This window comes from Musca autumnalis, unplaced genomic scaffold (assembly GCF_047663935.1).
Source record: "Musca autumnalis isolate F117 unplaced genomic scaffold, ASM4766393v1 scaffold_1, whole genome shotgun sequence".
NCBI classification, from domain to species: domain Eukaryota; kingdom Metazoa; phylum Arthropoda; class Insecta; order Diptera; family Muscidae; genus Musca; species Musca autumnalis.
In genome coordinates this window covers 296397939-296421982 of record NW_027411644.1, presented here as the reverse complement: position 1 = coordinate 296421982, position 24044 = coordinate 296397939, and the positions used below count along the sequence as shown (strand labels likewise).

Here is a 24044-nt window from a genome sequence, read left to right as displayed (position 1 = left end):
AATTAATATAAATATATTCATATTATAAAAAATATATTGACAGTTCGCGACTTTTTAAATGGTGAACCTCAACTTCAACGATTGTAAAACATTTTTGAATATTACCATATACCCTCGTTAGCATAAATACTGAGGGTATAAAAAATTACCAGAGGGCTTTTTAAATAAATCGCGGTAAATGTTAACATTTTTAGTGTTTTTTTAGGTTTTCTCGATTTTGCCGCAAGTTCTATCGAAATGGGATTAAAGAAAATTTTGTTGCTATGAAAATTGTCTACAAGATTGACCTTTATCATATTTTCGTACGTTTTATCATTTTTGATATATAGAAGTTGTAATTGGGACAATGTACTGACTGTATCGCCTCCTTTTAAAACAATGTCATGTACGGTGCTCCTTAACTAATGTGATCTTTGACCGCGATTTCTTTTAAAATACCCTCCGGCGTTTTTGTTTGTTTTTTTTTAATTTTTTGAAATGAAAGTTGGTTCAGGCGCACCGTAATAATTAATGAGTGTTTGATACAGAGTGTATGTATTCGACTACAAAACGAGTGGTGTGAGTTAAACGCTTTTTTTCCTATGTTTTTCCATGGTAGTTGGCTTTTTTACAAGGGTGGGTTACCAACCGTCCTTCTTTCTCATGAGGAATTGGGTTTCATCTACCTCGGCATCGCTGCAAATGAGACAAGCAACATCAGTTCTAAATAAGGAGAAGAGTAGTATTGGTAAACAGATAGATACTAATTTGGACTAAGTGCAACAAAAAACGTGGTAATGTATAAAAAATATATAAATCATATTGAATATGGAAATGGTGAACATAGGCGACTCTGTTGTACTAAAACCTATTTTTAATACCAACATTTAATCGATTTAATTCATTTTAGTACTGGACACTGTAGTTAGAATAGAAATCTGCCGTATCGTACCCCTACACAGCTACCATTTTTTTTATTTCGAATTTCTAAAACTACGACCACATATCACAGACATACACCAACAGCGACTCACTTACACAGAATTCCCTTCCCTTCACAACAATAATAACGTACATTCACAACTCAGGGTTATAGCTTCAGTGGGTTCGCCAAGTACCTGAATAGGTCCGTAAAATTTTCGGCATTCAAAATGGCCATAAAAATCCTCGTTTTCGTATATCCCCATATAACGGTACCCCTCGACTAAATGTATTTTAAAAATAGAACAAATCTATTTTGTCCAATTTTCTTTAAATTTGGACCTTGAACGCTCAGAGGATATAAACGTTTAATTTACAAAAATGTCCACTTCAATCTACAATTATTAGAAGAGATATTTTGAAGATTTTATGCACATTTTCCAACCGAAATTCGGAATTTGTGAGAAGTTAGAAGAAATTGGTTTTTGAATCTTCAAAAAACTTTCTTTGTTAATCTCCATCAGTGACCCTCATTTCAGGATTCCAGCTCTATCCGTTCACCCAAATCTAAATCATACTAAACTCACTACCATTTAGGACTTCTCGGCGTTTGATACAACTTTCTTACTCTTCATCAATGACCCTCATTCCAAATTTCAGGATTCCAGCTCTATTCGTTCACCCAAATCCAAATTGTACTAAATTTAGTACCATTTAGTACTTTTCGTGCACTTATACTTCGAATTTCTAAAAACATTTCCTTGTTACTCTCCATCAGTGATCCTCATTCCAAATTTCAGGATTCCAGCTCTATCCGTTCACCCAAATTCAAATTGTACTAAATTGTACACGAACGTGAAACGCCGTTAATTCTGGATGAGGGGCGGCGAAACCGATCTGGTAACTCTGTGACGAAGTCTATGTTTCGATATGACAACACTCTTTGAAGTTGTCACTCGCCGGCCAAATTTGGGCGAATTTGTGACATTAAAAAGTTGAGTGCGCGTTTTTTTCGTTGAGAATACAAAATATTGAATTCGATTAGAATTGTTTGAATACACAATTCGTGATTGTTACTATTATTAATTAAAATTAGTTAAAAGAACACAGAAAAAAAGTGTTTTTTATTTCTTATTTTTCTCTTGCTGTTTGTGCCTTTTTCCATTTTGGTTGTCTCCCATTTTGCTCCACCGAGCCGCTATATTTTTTGTCGTTGGGATTTTGCCCAAATTGTTTTGAAGAGAAACAAGTGCCTTTTAGTACTTTTCGTACCCTTATTGTTCGAATTTCCAAAAAACCTTTCATTGTTACACTTCATCATTCCAAATTTCAGGCTTTCAGCTCTATCCGTTCACCCAAATCCAAATTGTACTAAATTTAGTACCATTTAATACTTTTCGTACCCTTATAGTTCGAATTTCCTTTTTGTTACTCTTCATTAATGACCCTTATTCCAAATTTCAGGATTCCAGTTCTATCCATTCACCCAAATCCAAATTGTACTAAATTTAGTACCATTTAGTACTTTTCGTACACTTATAGTTCGAATTTCCAAAAATCCTTTGGTACATCTTTCTAACACTTCATCTGTGACCATCATTCCAAATTTCAGAATTCTACCTCTTCTCGTTTACCCAATACAAAGGGTACTTTATTTAGTACCTTTTAGAACTTTTAGTACCCTTCTAGTTCGAATTTCCAAAAACCCAGCCTTATCTCACCCCTACACAGCACACTCAAAATTTCAAGTTTCTAGTTTCAACCGGTTCGCCTGGCCGTTGATGAATCAGTCAGTCAGTCACTCACCTCACTGCTCTTTTTATACCCTCAGCATTTATGCTAACGAAGGTATATACACTTTCATACTGGAAAAATGTGCCTCATCGAAATAATGGTTTTAGACCCCAAGTATGTTTGGACGAAATATGTTTCAGACAATTTGGAGTCCATTGAGCAATGTCCGTCTGTCTGTCTGGCTGGAGCGCACGATAACTGTCGAACGGATGAACCGATTCGGTTCAAATTTTGGCTTTCGTAATATTTTGCCCAAACATAGTTTAAGTTCAAAAATGGACTATATCAGTCCACTCCTCCCGGTACCTCCCACACAAAATGTTCGGAAAATTTGTGCACACGATAACTCTTGAAGGAAGTAACCGATTTGACCCATACTTTGCACATCCTGAAATGTGTACCAGACGTAGATAAGGTTTTAATACGGACTCAATCGGTCCACTCCTTCGGGTACCTCCCACACAAAATTTCAGAAAAGTTCAGTTTAGGGTCATCTCTCGAATCGCTCTCATTTTTGTTTTAGCCACTTGTATTCACTGCCCGCCATACGACGGTATAAGTTTCATTAGGGGCAAGTCCATACTTTCAGAGAAAATAGCCTGAAAGTTGCAAAAAAAACCCGTATGACACCGTGTGAGGTGGTTGGAGAGCAAGATAACTCTCGAACGGAGCTGCCGATTTGGTCCAAAATTTTTCCTTAGTAATATTTTGTCCAAACATAGTTTAAATTTGAAGATAAGCCACATCGGTCCACTTCTTCAGGTACCTCCCCCAGAAAAGTTCAAAAATGTTCGGAAAATTTGTTCATACGGTAACTCTTGAAGGGAGTGGCCGAATTGGTTCATACTTTACACATCCTAATATATCTACCAGATATATATCAGGTTCAAATGTGGACTGTATTTGTCCATTCCATACGGTACCTCCCACACAAAACTTCGGATAAGTTCACTTTAAGACCTGATATCGAATCACTTTGATTTTTGTTGAAGCAACTTGTATTCGCTGCCTCAATTAGGATGGTAAATGTTTTTCAGGGGCAAGTCCATACTTCTTGAGCAAACATCCCGAAGGGTGTAAAAACCCCCTATGGCACCATATGTAGTGGCTGGAGATGCACTTTCATAATGGTCAATGTAGATCCATTCCTTTTAGTATATCCTCCGCAAAACTTTTGATCTTTAATCCAAGTCAACATTTTTGTCGGTTCAAACGCCCAACATTTTCAAAATCTCCTAAATACATACGTTTTTTAGGAAAAAATTTGTTTCAATATACACAGGCTGAGGGTATATCTCTGTCGGCAAAGCCGACTGATACTTTTTTAGTTGTTTTATATATATAGAAGAAGAAGATTGTAAGGTAATGGGTGTCTTCGCAGGTTTAGCGTGTTGTATACATAGAAGACCTCTGTAGGCGTTCCAATAAGTAGAAAATATCCTTGAATTGTAACATCTTCTACATATTGTCTGCGATGGTACCCTGGTGCAATACTGTGCAGCCTTGCACGTGAATTCGATTCCCGAGCCAGAAGAACTCCTGTAAATAGAAGACCTCCTATTTATAAAATCGCGAAATACTTAAAACAGTATAAATATTTGTTTTGAAGAGTGCCAAAAATTTCCAAAATTCTTAAAATCGGGAGATGTTGTTAAATGAATTTTATATCAAAGCGTGGTGGACTGTAACATTTTACCCGAAATTTTGACAGAATCTTAACAAATTTTATTGCCCATTTTAATGACTAATTTTTAACATTGTAAATTAATGCGATTCCATTTCCGCTTTTTATTTTCAGATTTCATTAAAACGACGAACTAACAGATAATGAAAATCATTAGAAAACCATAAAAAAGTGTGAACTAGACGAAGTAGAAGAAGAACAAACATAAAACTAAACAAATAGTCAAAACAACACCCTAACATCCAAAAGTCATGTAAATTTATATTACCTGAGTGCTAAGTGAGAAGAAGAACGGCGAGAAAACAAAAAACAAGTACCGAATAAAAACAAGCGAAATTAACACAACCAACCCACACACACAGCACATAAACTGTGAGTGAGTGAATGAGTGGCTGGTGTTAATGGCCTACAAACAAATCTTCCGAAGCAGCAACAAAACACCTCCTCAATTGAAGAAGAAAAAAGTAGTCATTACAACAATAGCAAAACAGCAGGATAGCCGATGTGAAGTTCAATGAAACATACATACATAACAAACAGAACAGTGGAACACTGAACAGCAGCAGCAGCAGATAGGCGTGCAAACAAAAACAATTCAATAAAACGAAATTTGTTTTTATGGTGGGTTGTAATGTAAGCTCTTGACTAAAATCTTGAACGAAATTTGCCGACAGAAATTAAACTTCCAAGGACCAACCCTCCAGAGGGAGTCTTTGGATTCTCACCCAGCCCATTTTATCCATGACGTTACGTTATCAAGTCTTGACTGCTGGTTTTTGGAAATCAATTAAAAGCTGCTTTAGCAGCGGCAGCAGTCGGCGACATTAACGCCATTGCCAATCACGCACATTTCTTGCACGACAAGAGGTAGCTAAATCGAGCCATTAAACGTTCTACTGAGCCTCGTTGGCTCAGCATGTGTGGCTTTTTGTAACACAAATCCTGTCAGCAAAAATTAATACCAGCATCATCAGCAGCAGCAACCAAGCACCCACCCCCTCTCACACAAGCAACCGTTATAACAAATGTCCCACATCTGAGGCCACAAGAAGACCGCCACAGCACTACCAATAAAATGTTAAAAGGTAATTAACAAAAGAACATAAATTGCAAATTGAAAAAAAGAATAAGAACTAAACTAAACTAAGAAAATATATGCTACGCCTTGAACTTTTCTCACCCCTTCCTTTGATTCCTCTCAAACAATATTGATTTTTTTGCTCTTCAATTTTTTTATTTCGTTTCATCCCACCCTTTTTTGTAGTTGTTGTTATTTTCTTTAATGAATAATTAGAAAGTAATTAAATTATAATTAATTTCCGTACAATATGTTTTTTATTGTTGTTTGTTTCTTTGCGGATTATTTGTTTGTCTTTTTTGGTTTGGTTTCTTTGAATTCTTATTTTCCATGTGTGGGATTATTAAATTTAGAAATAGGAAATTAAAATCGAAGGAGATTAAAAACAATTAAATTTTAAAATATTCTTTGAATACAAAGAAGTTTAAATTGTTGTTGAATTAATTATGATATTTTGATTATTTATGAAGTTGTTTGCGGGTAAATTTTGTTTTGAAATCAAACAATTTTTTTATATTTTCATAATTGTCGAATGAAGGTTTGTTATATCTGATCTGGTGTTCTTGAACCAACTGTTGCGGATTCTGAAACTACAATGTTCATAGATGAGAAAAAAACAAGCGCCGGAGCTCTTTTAAAATAAATCTCGGAAAAAGTTCGCATTTTTTTGGTTTTTTAAGTTTTTACGATTTTGCTTGAAAACCGCAAGACCTACCGAAATGGAACTAAAGAAAATGTCGTAGCAGTTAAAATTCTATACAAGATCGTCCTTTAGATATTTTTGTATGCTTTACCATTTTTGAGATATAGAAGTTCAAATTGGGACAATTCACTGACTATAACGTCTCCTTATTAAATAATGTCATGACTGCAATTTCCCAACTAAAATTTATATATCTGAACAATTTTACAACCTAGTAAAAAAAGACAAGGACGAACATACCAAAGATATATTTTACGAGCGCTTAGAAGAAACATATGACCGTTTTACTGCCCATTAATTTTAATGCCAAAATTGGAAAGGAGAATATCTTTGACCCAACAGTCGGCAAATTCAGTCTCCATAGTGAAACATCGAACAATGGAATGAGGCTGATAGACTTCGCAGCGGCAAAAACATGGTAGTTAGCAGTGCCAGATTTAAGCATCTCGATATTCACAAGGGCACCTGGCTGTCGCCAGATTACAGAACAAGAAATCAAATTGATCACGTTGTGATAGATGGAAGACATTCATCGAGCGTGTTGGATGTACGATCGTTCCGTGGTGCAAATATAGACTCGGACCAATACCTTGATGCAGCAAAGGTACGCACCCGGTTAAACGTAGCAAACAAAGTGCGAGCAGACACAACACGGAAGTTGTACATCGGTAAGCTGCAATCACAACAAATAGCCACAGCATACCACTCAACTGACCCAGTTGCTTAAACAAAGTATTTCTCGTCCCGATAACATATCAGCACAATGGCAAAATATTGCTCACTCCATGCAAACAGCCGCAAAATCAAAGAAAAACCAGAGACCTCCACCAAGGAATCCATGGTATGACCAGGAGTGTCGTGCTGCCACCGAAGAGAAAAATGCGGCATATAGGGTTACTTTACAATCAGTAGCAACGCTAGCGCACGAGAGAGGTATCGGCAGAAAAGGAGAGAGGAGAAACGTCTTTTCCGCAGTAAAAAGAGAGAGAGAGAGATGGAAAAACATGAGTTTGAAAAAAATCGAGATGTACTGGAGCCAGAATGAAGTCCCTAATTCTACCAAAGAGTAAAACATCAAACTGGTGGCTTTGGTACAGGCCCATCCTGCTGTAGAGACCAATAAGGTAATTTGGTAACTGATACAGATAGTGTGCTAAGAATATGGAAATAACATTTTCCCAAACGGTTGGCATCCGATAGTATCGAAGACGGCGAAGATACCACAGATCCAATCCCAGAAGATGGTATTGAATGTATACCGCCAGCCAAGATGAGGTAAAGACAGCAATAAACCGGCTGAAGAATAATAAGGCTGCAGTAGCTGATGGCTTACCAGGCGAACTGTTCAAAACTGGAGGCAACACGCTGATAAGGTGTATTCATCAACTGGTTAACACTATCTGGCAGGAAGAACGAGTAACCGACGATTGGAACCTGAGTATCCTGTGCCCTGTCCACAAGAAAGGAGATAGGACTGCATGCTCTAACTGTAGGGGCACAAGTCTACTCCCGGTTGCCTACAAGATCGTGTCAGGGATATTGTGCTAAAGACTGAACTTATGGTCAACGAAATAATTGGAGCATACCAATGCGGCTTTAGACCTGGCAAGTCCGCCATTGACCAGATATTTACCCTGTGCCAAATCCTGAAGAATACCCAAAAGATGCAGATCGACACCTACCACCTTTTTGTCGATTACAAAACAGCCTTCGACAGTCCCCCTGCGTTCTAAGGTATTCCAAGCTATGTCTGAATATGGTACCCCAGCAAAGCTCATTCGGCTTTGTAAAATGAACTTAACTGACACTCGATCCTCAGTTAAAATAGAAAAGAACCTCTGCGAAGCGTTTTGTACCAAGAGAAGTTTCAGGCAAGGAGACAGCCTTTTGTGTGATTTCTTCAACATTCTGCTGGAAAAGGTAATACGAGAGGCAAACGTCAAAAGAAATGGCACAATCTACACCAATAGCCACATGTTACTTGCTTATGCTGATAATATAAACCTCATGGGTCGATCAGTAAAAGAAGTAACTGATACCTTTATGAAAGTCGAAGGAGAATCTGCTTAAGTGGGTCTGGCGGTAAACGGCGAGAATACGAAGTTGATGGTGTCAGACCAATTGTTGAAGTTGGCTGTTATAATTTTCAGGTAGTAAAAACTTCGTCTTCTCTCAAACACGCCAAGCACTGCCTTATCTGCTTGCGCAAGTACCCAGGCTTCCGAACCATACATCAGCACGGGTAGTATCAGTGTTTTGTAAAGCTTTATTTTTGTTTGACGAGTGGTGGTTATAATTTTAAAGTGCTCACTTAAGCCAAAGTAGCATCTGTTGGCCAAAACAATTCTTCTTTTTATTTCACAACTGATGCCGTTTGTTGTGTTTACGGCGGTGCCGAGGTATACGCAGTCTTTTGCTACCTCAAAATTATAGGAAAAAACTTCAATAGCTGGTCCGAGCTCAATGGACGCATTTCTCGTCGACACCATCAGCTTGGTCTTCTCGCCGTTTACCCCCAGACCGACTTTAACAGATTCTCCTTCGACTTTCATAATGGTATCGGTTACTTATTTTACTGATCGTCCCATGATGTCTATATCATCAGCATAAGCAAGTAACATGTGGCTGTTTGTATACACTGTCCCACTTCCTTTGACGTTTGCCTCTCGTATAACCTTTTCAAGCAGGATGTTGAAAAGATCACACGAAAGGCTGTCTCCTTGCCTCAAACCTTTTTTGGTACAAAACTCTTCGGAATGGTTCTTTCCTATCTTAACTGAAGATCTTGTGTCAGTTAGAGTCATTTTACAAAGTCGAATGAGCTTTGCGGGGATACCAAATTCAGACATGGCTTGGAATACCTTTGAACATAGCGCACTGTCGAAGGCTGCTTTATAATCGACAAAAAGGTGATATGTGTCGATCTGCATCTCTTGGGTCTTCTTCAGGATTTGCCGCAGGGTAAATATCTGGTCAATGGTGGACTTGCCAGGTCTAAAGCCGCATTGGTAAGGTCCAATTACTTCATTGACCATGGGCTTTAGTCGTTCGCATTATATCCCTGACACTATTTTGTAGGCGATAGGGAGAAACTTATGCCCCTATAGTTACATCATACAGTCTTATCTCCTTTCTTGTGGACGGGGCACAGGATGCTCAGGTTTCAATCGTCGGATATGCGTTTTTCCTGCCAGATGGAGCTAACTAGCTGATGCATGTACCTTATCAGCGTGTCGCCTCCGATTTTAAACAGCTCGGCCATCAGCTCCTGCTGCCTCATTATTCCTCAGCCGGTTTATTGCTATCTTTACCTCATCTTGGTCGGGTGGTATACATTCAATACCATCGTCTAGGATTGGATCTGTGGTATCTTCGTCGACTTCGCTACTATTGGATAACAACAGTTTGGAAAAATGCTCTTTCAATATCCTTAGCACACTATCTGTATCAGTTGCCAAATTACCATTCTGGTCTCTACAGGAAGATGTACCAGCGCCAAAGCCATCAGTTTGATGTTTCACTCTTTGGTAGAACTTTGACAGTTCACCATTTTTTAATATGGATATTATTAATTTCGTTTCGCTTACGATTATTAGGTTCTTAATGATCCCACAAAAAATATATATTCAGATCGGTTTATTTGTTTTCGAGCTACAGTGGGCACCGCAAACTACTTCAGTAAAAAACAGTATTTCGTAGGCGGAAATTTGTCAGAAAACTATGACAGCTTTTTCAACAGAAAAAATTCAGAAGCACAGTGGTTCAAAATCGTTTTTTCCTGGTCAAAACTCTGTAACTTTGGAACGGCTAGAGATATTTTCATAATTCTTTTTTGTTTGACAAATAACACAATTAAAAGTTAAAATTTTGAGTTTTTTCATATTTTGCATCAAAATATGAGTGTTTTTGAGTTTTTCACATGTTTCAATCTATTAAAAATGATCAAACGCCAATAAAAACCCGTAGAATAAAAAAAAAAAAAAAAAAAAAAAGATTGTACCTTGTAAACAATTTTTTTAATTTTATTCAAAATATTTAAAATTTGTCCAAAAAATTAAAACAAAAAACTCCTTGGGTTTTCATAAAACTCATATAACTGATATAAAGTCTCATTTATGTATGTCAAAAAAGCTCTAATTCATACGGAAATTTCAATACAGTTAAAAAGTGTTAAACGGGAGGAACGGCACAGGTATATATGGCCTGAAAGAAGACAATTTCTGCCTTCATTCTGTTCCCTAAAAGTTCTAGTCCACTAAAGTTGAAATTTCACTAAAATTAAGTACCTGAGGAAAAATAAAATAGCACACTTCGTGTAAACGCGACGGATATTTACGAGCCCTAACCACTATTAATTCGTACACAGATCATATTTCAACAATATGTTAATAAAATGTGTATATTAGAGCCACCAAAAAACAAATATTTTTTTTTATTTTGGAGTTCCTGTCCCCTAAATTTGTTTCTATTTGACCCAAAATCCGTATCAACCGTGCGATCTTTGTTTCCATAGTAATTTCTATGGGGCCAAAGGTGCATTTTCATGAAAATTTTCTAAAGGCCCAATCGATGAAAAAACTTTGCCAGTTCATTATTGTGTCTAAGAAACGATTTCTTAAAAAAAATTTATGACGATCGGTTAACGATAACCCGTGCCCCAGGCGACTCTTTTTATCCCCTCATCATTTATGCTAACGAGGATATATATTTAAAACCGCAACGTGATAGAAGACCAAAATAACGTATTGCCCCTTAACATACACTTTCGTGGTTAAGATTACTTGAAACCTTTATTCCAAAGGGGATCATTTTCTTCAAACCGTTAAGAATTTTGATTTACACTTGTAGGCCTTTGCCTACATAACTCTTCATCTTCAAGGACAATATCTCGGATTCTACAAGGTCTTGCATAGAAGTCCAACAGGTTCTTTCACAGCAGACATAAATGACTTCTAATAAAAAAACAACAAGAGGAGACCAGTGAGTCTTCTCTAAAATGGTCTGTAAATCTTCTAAAAGATCTTCCCTAAGTATATTTGGAACATGCAGACATTATTCCAATCAATTGACCCAAACATGTTTCCGATATGCATTTTGTAGTCAAAATAGAGATTGAGTTTTTTTTTAAATTATGATCATTTAAATAATTTAAATTGATTTGACAAATTTTGATAAATGTAGAACAGATTGTTGCCCGGAGTCGGAGTCGAGCTTTTTTCCGCGACTCCAGAAAAATTTGCTAGACTCCAAATCCAGATTCCGACTCCAAAGCACTGGGTTTTAGACCCTAAGTAGGTTTGGACGAAATGTGTTTCAGACAATTTGGAGTCGATTGAGCAATGTCCGTCCGTCTGTCTGGCTGGCTGGAGCGCACGATAACTCTCGAACGGATACACAGATTCGATTCGAATTTTGGCTTTCGTAATATTTTACCCAAACTTAGTTTAAGTTCTAAGATGGGCAATATCGGTCCACTCCTTCCAGTACCTCCCCCGCAAAAGTTCGAAAATGTTCGGAAAATTTGTGCGCACGATTACTCTTGAATCGAATTAGTCCATAGTTTGGCCATCGTGAAATGTGTACCAGGCTTAGATAAGGGTTCAATATGGACTCAATCGGTCCACTCCTTCGGGTACCTCCCACACAACATTTTGGAAAAGTTCAGTTTAGAACCATCTCTCGAATCGCTTTGATTTTTGTTTTAGCAACTTGTATTCACTGTCCTTCATAGGGCGCTACAAGTTTTATCAGCAAGATAACTCTGAAACGGATCTGCCGATTCGGTCCAAAATTTGGCCTTAGTAATATTTTGTCCAAACATAGTTTAAGTTGGTAGCTTCAGGTACCTTCCCCACGAAAGTTCAAAAATGTACGGAAAATTTGTTCATACGGTAACTCTTGAAGGGAGTGGCCGAATTGGTCCATACTTTACACATCCTAATATATCTACTAGATCTAGATCAGGTTCAAATATGGAATATATTTGTCCACTCCATCCGGTACCTCCCACACAAAATTTCATTTAAGTTCACTTTAAGACCTCATATCGAATCACCTTAATTTTTGTTGAAGCAACTTGCATTCGCTGCCTCAATTACGATGCTAAAAGTTTTTTTCAGGGGCAAGTCCATACTTCTTGAGAAAACAGCCCGAAGGGTGCAAAAACCAAAAACCAAAAACAAAAAATGTAGTGACTGGAGATCCACTTCCATAATGGTCAATGTCGAACCATTCCTCCGCAAAACGTTTGATATTTAATCCTAATCAACATTTTTGTCGGTTCAAAACCCCCTTAAATACATACGTATTTTGGGAAAAAGTTGTTTCAAAATACACAGGCTGCGGGTATATCTCTGTCGGCAAAGCCGACTGCTACTTTTTTACTTGTTTTCATAGTACTTTGTATGGGGGGCGAAAGGCGAATTTTCTGAAAATCGCTCTACTGGCCACAATTATTTTTCAATCGATGAAAAAAATGTACCAATTCATTATTGTGGATAGAAAAAGGATCATAAAAAAATTTTTGAAAATCTATTCTCTTTAGACATACACTTAATGTTAATTAAGTTACATGTTAAATATTGAAAAAATACATGGTGTACGAATTAATAGTAGTTAGGGCTCGTAATGAAACGGTTGTTAAAGACAACAATCCTACCTACCTAAAAAAAGACAATGAACACAATATCTGTTATAGTTTCCGAGAAATAGTAATTCTTTCTCAAGAAACGTCCACACCTTCCATTTTTTTAGTTTCCTTAGTTTCAATATGTTTACCATCGAATCCCATATAAAAATTAACAGAAATTTGGTCAGAAAAATTGATTCCTGAACCACTGTGCGTCGGTGTTAAAGTTGGTCATCGAATAAATTCAAGCTTTTGAACCACGAAAAACATCTTCAGTAAAATTTTCCAATGAAGCTTTCAAAAGACTTTAAAGTGGACTTTAACACAATCTTCGAGCTTTATCTAAGATTTTCAAGAATATTACATATGCAAAGGTTTAACCAACACAGTAAATAGGTCGAGTTATTGTGCGCGCCAGCCACTAAACTATACAACCTGTAGAGGTATTTTACAGTTTTCGGAAAGTATGGCATCTAAAAAAACTTGTACCGTCGTAATAAGGTCGCCTAGTACAACCTGTAAAAAAAATAACAAGTTAAAAAGTGTTAAGCTCCGCAGGGATGAACTTCGTCATAAAAATGTGATGAATTAAACTGAAATAAATAGAAAGTTTTCTGACCACTGGGAATAGGAATAACCATTTATCATCTTAATAACCAACATAGGGTGGTACCGCTATATCGGGATGTACCAAATCATGGACCTATGTTGAAAATTGTTGCTGGAGAAGTTTCGTGACTGCGGGAAGCCTCAAATGTAAAATTACAGAAGATGTTGTGTGACAACTGGTAATCTCAAATGCCAAATGCAGGTAGTTCGCTAAAAAGTGGCTACAATTCTAAAAATACCGCAAGTCGGAAGATACCATTTTATGTGGCCTATGCCAAAACATGGACCTGTATAGAACATTTTTGGTAAATAAGTGCTGTGATCACCAAGAACCTCCAATATCAAATTACAGCTAGTTCGGTTAAAAAATGTAGCTAAACCTCTCAAAATAGCTAAAATGGGGAGACACCGTTATATGGGGGCAATACCAAAACATGGACCTATGTTGACAATTTTCCGTGGGGAGGTTTCATGTTTGCAGGGTACCTTTAATGTTAAATTACAGTAAATTGTACTTCTTCTTCTTCTTTATTTGCAAATTCGTTTTCCGAATATTAGCGACCAATACAATTTAGTTACATTTCAAAATTGTACATAATTTGATTTCATAAATTATTTATTAAATCCGCAAATCTTTCTCTGTGTCTCGCCATGCTGAATAAGTTTGTCTCATCTCGAATACCAGTCCATTCTTTGATGTTATCAAGCCATGTTAATTCCTTCCTTCCTATAATCGGGTTTCCTTCAATTTTTATGCGGGTTATGTTTTGTAATAATTTATATTTTTAGTTCCTCATGATATGTCCCAAATACGCAGTTTTTCTCCTTCTTATGTTTGATATTAGCTCTCTTTCGCAATGCATTTTCCTCAATACTTCAGCATTTGAAACATGGGCAGTCTAAGGAATTTTAAGTATCCGCCTATATATCCATATTTCAAAAGCTTCTAGCTTTTTAATGTCAGTAGATTTTACGGTCCATACTTTCATTGCGTACAGTAGGACTGACCAGACATATGCTTTAATAAATCGAGTTTTCGTGTCAAGATTAACGTCATGGCTGGTAAAAACTCTCTTGTACTTCAAAAATGCAACTCTCGCCAATTCTATTCGGCGACGAGTCCCATTGCTCGGTAATTGTGGCTCCGAGATATTTAAAACTCTTAACTCTCTCTACGTTTAAATTATGAATTTTTAATACTGAGTTATTATGTCCTTGCTTTTTGCTTATAACCATTGTAAATTGTACCTCCCAAAACGGGAGGTACCATTATATGTTCGAGCTTGACCTGCCTATGCAATAAAGATACTCGGGTGCAAAAGTACAGAGTTCTAGCTGATTTATTGTGTACGCTAGAGTGATTACAACAAAGGGGCAGTCGAGATCGACTCAAAATTTTATCCTGATCAAGAATCTATATACTTTGTGGGGTTGTCGAGGTTCAGAGCTAATCATCAGTTAGAAGAGAAGTTATCGATATAGAGAACCTCAACTTTATCATTTACTAAATACCTTCTCTAAACATCAAATCATCATAACAATCACTCTGAAAACCTTTGAAGCAGAATTAGCCACCTAGCCGCGAAATTATAAAATAAAACCAAGTTAAAGACAACCTGCGTCTCGAAATTCTGTGTTTTATTTAAACCTAAACCCCTAGTTTCCCTGTAACACGTAAGTTTCGCACTGATACTGACCTGCGAGGGGTGCGGTTGTAACATACAGAACACAATCATGGTTCGGGATTAACTTCAGTTCCGGCACGGATCAATAAAATTCGAAGCAAACATTTTAGGATGTGTTGCTAAGACGGTTAAAGCAAGCTTCAAATGTTATATTTAAATCTTTAAATTGTTTTAAATTTCATTCTTATAAAATAATAAATTTGATGTTATTTTTATAAATGGAAGTAATTAAAAAATATATTTAATCATTTTAATTGCTGTAAAGAAATATTTTATGAGAAATATTTTCTTTTCAATTGAATGCACACTTTTATTACATTTCCAGTTAAATGTTATTGGAAACCATAGCTACACAATTTTTGCCTTAAATTCCATATACATATCGCTCATTCACTCAAAGAGTGGCACATCTCAAAAAACCATGTTTCGAGAAAGACGCGTTTTAAGTTGGCTATTGAAATTTGACTTCCCAACTTAAAAAGATTATTACACAAAAACTAAAATAACTACTTGGACCATATTTTGCAAACAGCTAGCCATATGTCAGTGCTAAATTTCTGTGCAAGTGTTTTAGTGTTTCATAAAATCAAAACACTTTTGTGTTGAACTATGCGAAACACGTAGTAAATGAGCTGTAACTCGTCGAGTTTTAGAGATATCAGCATGATAATTTGACACAAGATAAAGTAGAAGTCGCAGAAAAAATAGAAATTGCTAACTCGGAAAACGGGTGACGTAGGGGATGAATGATACAAAGCAACGGTCTTGACCGACTTTAACATGGCAAAGCCCAGGATTTATCTTGGTCCCTCTTTCATCTCAAGTGGACACTGACCTCCCCGTGGTGTCACCTGGGGAACTGCCTTTAACACTCGTTAAAGGTAGTGGGCTAACATGTGCCGCGCGTTCACCCATAAGAACGTTAACAACTTGGGTTTGGGCGTCGGGTTAGTAAACCTCCCCTAGAAAAAACATCCTACTATGAAAAAACGAAAGAAAAGAAAGAAACGTTTTAAGGACCATGATATGCGAATCTGCACCTGGAATGTTCGCACTCTTTATATAGAAGGTGCAGTCTTCGCATTGGCAGACGTACTTGAAAAGTACAAGGCCGATATTACTGCCATACGGGAAATACGATGGATTGGGAAAGGCGTCACAACAACACCTAAAGGTGACGCACTGTATTATAGCTGCCATAACGTAAAGCATGAGTTTGGTTGCGGATTCGTAGTTAGTCGGAGACTAAAACATCTGGTATCCAGCTTCACCCCAGTGAATGAAAGACTTGTTGCAATTCGAATAAAAGCTAAATTCTTCAACATCAGCTTTATTTGCGCTCATGCTCCCACTGAAGAAAAGGACGAACAGACCAAAGATATATTTTACGAGCGCTTAGAAGAAACAATTCTACCAAAGAGTGAAACATCAAACAGATGGCTTTGGTACAGGCACATCCTCCTGTAGAGACCAGCAAGGTAATCTGGTAACAGATACAGATAGCGTGCTCAGGATATGGAAGGAACATTTCTCCAATCTGCTGGTATCCAATAGTATCGAAGACGATGATACCACAGATCCAATCCCAGAAGATGGTATAGAATGTATACCGCCCGGCCAAGATGAGGTAAAAACAGCAATCAACCGGTTGAAGAATAATAAAGCAGCAGGAGCCGATGGCTTACCAGCCGAGCTGTTTAAAACCGGAGGCGACGCGCTGATAAGGTGTATGCATCAGCTAGTTAGCACCATCTGGCAGGAAGAACGCGTACCCGACGATTGGAACCTGAGTATCCTGTGCCCTGTCCACAAGAAAGGGGATAAGACTGTATGCTCAAACTATAGGGGCATAAGTCTTCTCCCTATTGCCTATAAGATAGTGTCAGGGATATTGTGCGAACGACTAAAGCCAATGGTCAACGAAATAATTGGACCATACCAATGTGGCTTTAGACCTGACAAGTCCACCATTGACCAGATATTTACCCTGCGGCAAATCCTAGAGAAGACCCAAGAGATGCAGATCGACACATTTCACCTTTTTGTCGATTATAAATCAGCATTCGACAGTCCCCTCCGATCAAAGGTATGCCACGCAATGTCTGAATTTGGTATCCCCGCAAAGCTCATCCGGCTTTGTAAGATGACTTTAACTGATACTAGGTCCTCAGTTAAAATTGGAAAGAACTTCTCCGAAGAATTTTGTACCAAAAGAGGTTTCAGACAAGGAGACAGCCTTTCGTGTGACCTATTCGACATTTTGCTGGAAAAGGTAATACGAGATGCAAATGTCAAAAGAAATGACACAATTTACACCAATAGCCACATGTTACTTGCCTATGCTGATGACATAGACATCATGGGACAATCAGTAAAGGAAGTAACTGATACCTTTAGGAAGGTCGAAGCAGAATCTGCGAAAGTGGGTCTGGCGGTAAACGGCGAAAAGACCAAATTGATGGTGTCGACGCGCAAAGCGTTCATAGAGCTCGGACCAACTGTGGAAGTTGGTACCTACAATTTTGAGGTAGTTAAAGACTTCGTCTACCTCGGCACTGCCATAAACACAACAAACAACATCAGTTGTGAAATAAGAAGAAGAATTGTATTGGCCGCTAAAAAGGCGTATGAATACATGCCACATGGCGGTGCACGCAGAATCGGCAGGCCTAAGCTTCGATGGAGCATACAAGTGGATGAAGAAATGAAAAGGCGCGGTATTCCAAAAAGTCAAGCGAAAAACAGAGAGGAATGGAGATCTTTTCTTAGTTCGGTCTATGGAACAAATGTTCTGTAATGGGCCAACTAAGTAAGTAAGTAACTCAGAAAACGCATTTTTTGAGTTATGCCACTCTTTGAGTAAATGTACGATATGTATGTGTGCAGTACAACTCTGGTTTTCGCCCACACCTCTCTTCTATTTGCTTTATGCAAATATTTACAGCATTGTGCATATCGTCAGTTAATAATAAATTCTATTTTTACTTCTTTTTGCAATTAAAATAAAAAATACCGAACCAAAATTAAAACAAACAACAACAAAAACACTTTACCACAACTGTCAACTTTAGAACAATTCTCGAAATTGTAATTTATTGTTATTTTTCCATTCAATTTTTTTTTGAGTGGCTAAAATTTGTCATGTTATTATTGTTGTTGTATTTTTATGAAACCTCCCACAACGGACAAACAAACAATGAGTGGTGGCTTACATAAAAAAGAAAAACAACAAAAAAACCAAAACATTTCTGTTTTGTTGCCAATAAAAGGATGAATGTTTTTTAAGCCTACTGTTTCAAATATAGGACATGTCATTTGTATGCAAGGTCTTTATTTTTGGCTATAAACTAAATTCAAGTGCTGTAGATATTGAACAGAGTGCTTTTCGGAAATTGCTCAGTTTTTTTAATGGCTTTAGTTGAAAATTAAATTTGGTATACTTGTCCTGAGATTTTTTACTATAATTAAAGGTAACAAGGTGAGCTTCTCGGTGAGCTTTGTGATGCTTGAGAAGAGTAAGGCCTTAAGATTTGGCGACAAAAGCGAAGTCGGTCTATACGACTCACCTTTGCTGAGATCAATTTTCCCAGAATTCAGAAATAAATGTGGGTGGTTCTCCATTGCCGAACCCCCGGCTCAATCAATCTTCTTCAGCATTACCATGACCCAACGCTTTGGGTAATTTAGCGTTCCTAAAGGCATTTGTAAAAACATCCATTTGTAAATTGTGGTGGGCGGAAGGAAATCTATTGTCGATTGAAATAACTTGCAAACTTCTTTGAATCAATCAGAGGCACACTTTGGTTAATTCTGAATTCTTTAATTGGTATTACCTTCGATTTTGAATTATGCGATTTAAAAAAAATTCTCGACACTTCTAAACATCTTAGCAGATTTATGCTGAGCAACATCTCGTCATTACAATAAATAATTTTTGTCTTAATTTCAAATTCCAGACAAGTCAAATAATTTTAATGGCCATGCAGCAATATCCAAATAGAAGAAAAACAGAACGAAAAAATCACAAAAAAGCTGCTTTGCACGATTTGCAGTGACATAAACGAAATGAGAATGTCAACGATTTTTGCTAAACATTTTTAAGCCCATAAATGTTTATGGCCAAATAAATTTCTTTGCTATTTGAAATCACTTGTAGTCGCGAAGTGAATTTTCTATGAAACGGATTTTCTTCGTATTTTTCTGATTCTTGCGTTAAAATAAAAATAAAAATAAATCCCAACAAACACACACACACACACACACTAACACACAATTGAACATCAACATCATCTCTCGTGGTGGAGAACTAAAAAAGAAAGTGAAAAAATAGCTGATAAAATTGTAGCACGTGCCAAACATTTTTCAAAGAATAAAAAAAAAACAAGCGAGCGGCGTAGCTGACATGGCACAGCAAATATCCCACGCAATGTAAATGTTGGTCGTCGATCTATGCAAGCGTTTTTCCAGTGTTGTTTTTTCTCTCGTTCGTTCGTGTCATAAAGACAACAAATGTGGGGTGATTGTAATTTTGATGATGATGTAAAAAAAAAACAGCAAATTATTGGCAATAAAAATGACAGAGTGTAATAGGCCATAAACTAAGAGAACAGAACAGAACTATGGAATTGATTTGTCAAGGAGGGGAAATAAAATCAATATATTTAAAAGGGTGATAGGCGGACAAGGAGACAACACTGAACTTTAATTTTAAACAAATTAAAAATATAGAGAAAGATGTTCCCCTTAAAAACATTTCCCCTTATCGAATGAAGACATCATCTTTAAAGGAATTTACATAAAACTGAATGATATTCAAGGTAGAAATATTGATTCCATATCATCCATCCATGAACGTTAATTCCCATCTAATCCAATCTGTTCACATTTCCATCTCCATTATCATTGGGATATTTGCAAAATTAACCATGCCGCCGTTTTCACAAATGATGTGTTGATGTGCGCTGCCAGGCATCTTCATAATTCATTACGACGGGTTATGTGGATATATGTGGCCGACTGCATGGCTGACTGGCATTCAAAATCACTCAAATAACAAATTGACCGCTAATTTCAAAAAAACATATCGATCTGTGTCGAAATGCATGTGAACTCAATATTTGTTGTTGTTGTTGCTGCCAATGCTGCTTTAAAAATAGAAAATGTTTGTTATTGATTTTGACGCAAATTAATCAATTTGTTGTGTGAAATGTTCTCTTAATTCTATTAATAAATATGTCAACACTATGTTGAGATATTGAGATGTGAAGACATTTTTAAAATCCGGTGAGAGACAGTGTAAAAAGTGGATGAACTTTGAGGTTTTTTAAATTAAAGTAAATAAATAGAACTGGAGACTTGTTAATGTAAGCGAACTCAGAATATGTTTCCAGACTTTTTAATGGATTAATATTATAGCCTCCACCATATAATGCTGAGTACAATTTGTTAGTCCTCCAAATAATCTTTTGCGAACATATAATGTATATATAAGTGAAAGGTGAATCCAAGTTGTTTACTATTGTAATAAACGAATTATTGTAGTTTACCATAAAATATAACTATATTGGGGGGCCATACGAATTGTTTTTGAACAAAGCTCAATAATGTGACTAAACAAGTTAATTTACGTGAATCTATGACCTCGTAAATAAACGGTCTTAAGTTCGGCCGGGACGACCTTTTTGTACTATACTATTGAAGTAAAATGGAACAGTTAGTTTTCTTTCGTTTATGAAGAAGACTAAATACTAAATTTCAGCACGTACGGTAAAACATTGTGGTTAACCTTCCAAATACTAGACTTGTGTCGGATCTCGTTCTTTTTGATTCTTTCGTTCATATTCAAAACAGTAACCACCACCATTTTTTGCACACAGACAAACTCACACAAGCTGCGTCAGCGCTAGTATCACAAATTTGCACACACACAAAGTGGCTCATATCGTTTCGTTTGAACGAAAAAGAGCCAACGAACGAAGTGAAAGATCTGGATCTTTATGGAAGCGTGGAACTATCCCGACATGTTTCAGGTAGATTGTTTTATACATACATACAACGAAGACTAAATACCAAATTTCAGCCATTGCGGTTGAATATGGAGACCACAACCTACAATACACCGAACATCGGGGGTACCGTTCTATGGGGACTATATGAAGACGTGAAACTATACCGACAAATTTCAAGTATTTCTGTTGGATATTGACGCCACAATCTTTAAAATTCAGAAAATCGGGAGGTACCGGTCTAAGGGGGCTATATGAAAACCTGGACCTATACCGACAAATTCCAGATTAAAAGTTGTATACCCCCAACGAAAACTTAATACCAAATTTCAGCTAATTCGATGGGATATTGAGGCCACAATCTTTAAAGTATGGAAAATCGGGAGGTTCTATCCGTTCTATAAGCCGATATAGCCCATTTTCAATACCAAACATCCTAGGGGTAATAGAAACTTCTACACTAAATTATAGAGCTCTATCTTAAAAATTGCGACCTGCATCTTAATTTCAACAGACGGACGGACATACGGACACTGTTATACGGAATTAGAATTTTATGCTTATCAAGAATATATGAGGCGCTCAGGGCCAAAATTGCTAAACCCACATGTACAACAAAATCAAAGTGACTATAAAGATCTAACCGGAACGGCATTGTATAACTCTAGATTATACTATTGAAATATTGAGTTATTTACAATTTATTTCAAGAGGTCCCGGTTAGATCTTTATAGTCAGTTTGTTTTTTGAACATGTGGTTCAAGCTGTTTTGATGCTGAGCTCCTCATATTTAATTTATAGGATATCCGAAGAATATTTCGATATGTTACATAAGGAATGACACATTTAATTAATTATATCCTCCATATTATGGTTGAGGGTATAAAAAAGTATCAGTCAGCATCGGCGCATGTGATTGTACAAAAACAGTACCAAGAGCCATTAACGTTTTCATCGTAAATTTTAGGCGTTTGTGGGGTAGGTATAATACGTACTGGGTCTTTTTTCACTGGAAGACCTAATTAACATAGTTTATAGCGAGGATATATTTCAACTAATAAGAGGGATGTACAAAAAAGTGACCCTAACTATTGGGTCATTTTGGGGCCATTATCTGAGGAAGTATGGACTCACTTACGAAAAAATGTTATCGTTATAATAGGGTAGGGTAATATATGTCCTTTGCCAAAAATTGTGAAATTTGGTCTGGAAGCTACCTGAAGGAGTGCAACGATATAGTCCATATTCGAACCTAGTATACATATATCTGCAAAAAATATTGGGATTTGCAAAGTTTGTTACCAAATAGGGACTAATTTTAAAAACACGTAAAAAAAGTATGAGTCGGCTTTGCCGACAGAGATATACCCTCAGCCTGTGTGGATTGAAACTTTCATCTACGTACAGATCGAATGTATTTTTTCAGAATTTTGTGGCCCTTTTTACACATTTGAACTTACAGACAAAAATTTGGATTAGGATTACTGTTCAAAAGTGTTACGGAGGAGATGCTTGAAGGAATGGACCAAAATAGTCCATTATGAAAGTGGATCTTATTTTGGGAGTTATATCTTTACGATAGATATCGCCCGCACTCGCCCGAAGCATGAACTTGTCCACGGAAAACAGAATATCGCTGTCAACAGGGCCACAACGAATAGCATCGGTATACATTTTCAAAGGATCTTCGAACATACATTAAACTGCACTTAAACAAAAATGTTGAACTTTTACAGGGAAGATACCTTAAGGAGAGGACTAATATGTACCATTTTAGAAGTTAAACTAAATTTGGACAAAATATTAGAAGATTCAAAGTTTGGACCAAACTGGTTACCCCGTTCAAGAAAGTGTATCGTGAATACCATTACCGGTATTGACCATCTTCGAACTGAACCTAAGTTCGGACAAAATATGACGATGGCCGAACTGCGGACCAAATCGACTACACATGGTGCCATAGGGGAAAAAAATTGTTTCATCGTAAAGGGGGTCAGTGAATGCAAGTATCTTCAACAAAAATCAAAGTGAACCGAGAGCAGGTCCTAAAGTGAGCTTTTCCGAAATTTTGTGTGGGAAGTACCCGAAGGAATGGGCAAATATAGTTCATATTCGAACCTGATCTATACCTGGTAGATATATTAGGGTGTGAAAAGTATGGACCAAATCGGCCATTATCTTCAAGAGTTATCGTGCGCACAATTTTTGCGAACATTTTTGAACTTTTGTGGGGGAGGTATCTGAAGGAGTGGACCGATATGGTTTATCTTGGAACTTAAACTAAGTTTGGACAAAATATTACGAAGGCCAAATATTGGACCGAACCGGCAGATCCGTTCGAGAGTTATCTTTCGCTCCAACAACTACACACGGTGGCATAGGGTTTATTTGCAACTTTCAGGCTATTTTGTCAGGAAATATTTACTTGCCCCTGATGAAACTTCTACCGTCGTATGGGGCAGTGAATGCAATTTGCTACAACAAAAATCAAAGCGATTGGAGAGCTGGGCCTAAACTGAACTTTTCCGAAATTTTGTGTGGGAGGAATGCACCGATTGAGTCCATATTGGAACCTCATATAAGTCTGGTGGAAATTTCAGGATGTGCAAAGTATAGACTGTCTGTCCGATTTTGATGCCAATTGGAAAATGTTATCAAATTCGGACTAGAAATAAGTTTGTCAAATTATATTGTAATCGTTTCAGATTTGGATATAGCCCCCATCTATATTTTCACCCGATTTGAGGTATTTGGGGCACCAATCACACTCACAGAAAAAAAATTGTACCCATTTTCGTGGTCTTTTTTCTGTGCTACGTGTGACCAAATTTGATGAAATTTGGGATATATAACGGAATTTGCACTAGAAAAAAGTTTACCAACTTATATTGAAATCGGTTCACATATGGTTATAGCTCCCAAATATATTTTTGCCCCATTTTAGACATTTGGTGCATC

At 37.0% G+C, this 24044-nt stretch overlaps 1 protein-coding gene across 1 annotated transcript in view; it reads left to right on the top strand.

Annotated features, from left to right (window-relative positions):
- The window catches only part of LOC141389763 (uncharacterized), a 282798-nt gene that overhangs the window by 107466 nt on the left and 151288 nt on the right, over positions 1-24044 (top strand). Inside the window, exon 2 of the mRNA XM_073961773.1 lies at positions 4493-5463. The gene's annotated coding sequence lies outside the window, so the exon portion shown is untranslated. The remainder of the gene's footprint in view (positions 1-4492; positions 5464-24044) is intronic.